We start from the raw sequence: 852 nt of genomic DNA on the forward strand, positions 1-852 counted from the left end.
GGGGGGGGGGCGGGTAGGCGCATGCGCAGTGCGTGTCGGCGCTGTGATTTGTGATCGATGATCCAGTCCCTTTTCTGATTCACGTTTGTCTCCCGTGCAAACAGTTTCCCGGGGGAAAAGAGAGCGTACAGGCAGAGAGGGGAGGAGGGGTGGGGGAAAACCCATTTCTAGGAGAGAAGAGGATGCGAAAAGGTCCGGGGAGCCCCCAGCAAGGTTAGAGGGAAACTTTGTCGCTCAGTCAGTCCGTGTGATCGGACAGAGGTCCTGCCCTCTTTGCACCTCGGTCTTTTCACTTGTAAAGTGGTGATTTTGCACCAGCTTAGTGCATCTAACATGACCCTGTTGGAGCGCTCCTAACTGCCCGAGTGAATGCTACCTGGGGGGTCCCGGAGCTGGGACATCTCTTAAGTCCGTCTGGAGTCCTGTATCAAGTGTTCGCGCCCGTGTCTTCTCTTCTTCCAAACTGTGCTGAGGCATACAGCCTGCGGCTCTCCCTTTCCAACATTCTCAACATTAATGAGTGAAGTTGAGGTACCAGTACGAGGCACCACCTTTGTCCTGAGGCATACCTGGGCCCTTGGCCACGCTGCATACCCTCCCATGTCCCCTTTCTCCTGTCCCAGTTCTAGAAATAAGTTGGATCATGTCCTATTTTCCTTTCAGCCAAGACAGTGGTTTTTGCTCCTGACCTTGAACCCGCCCACCTCCCTTCCCTTCCTATTCCCCAGTAAATGTATTTGGTTCACTAAGCGCTTTGGAGTCTCACCAAAATGCTGGACCTCCCAGTACCTAGAGAAGACTTTTTCAGGGCCCGTTTGTGTGAGACTCTGGAGAGGGGGTTTTGATTTACTT

This window comes from Galeopterus variegatus, unplaced genomic scaffold (assembly GCF_000696425.1).
Source record: "Galeopterus variegatus unplaced genomic scaffold, G_variegatus-3.0.2 Scaffold3640, whole genome shotgun sequence".
Taxonomy (NCBI): Eukaryota; Metazoa; Chordata; class Mammalia; order Dermoptera; family Cynocephalidae; genus Galeopterus; species Galeopterus variegatus.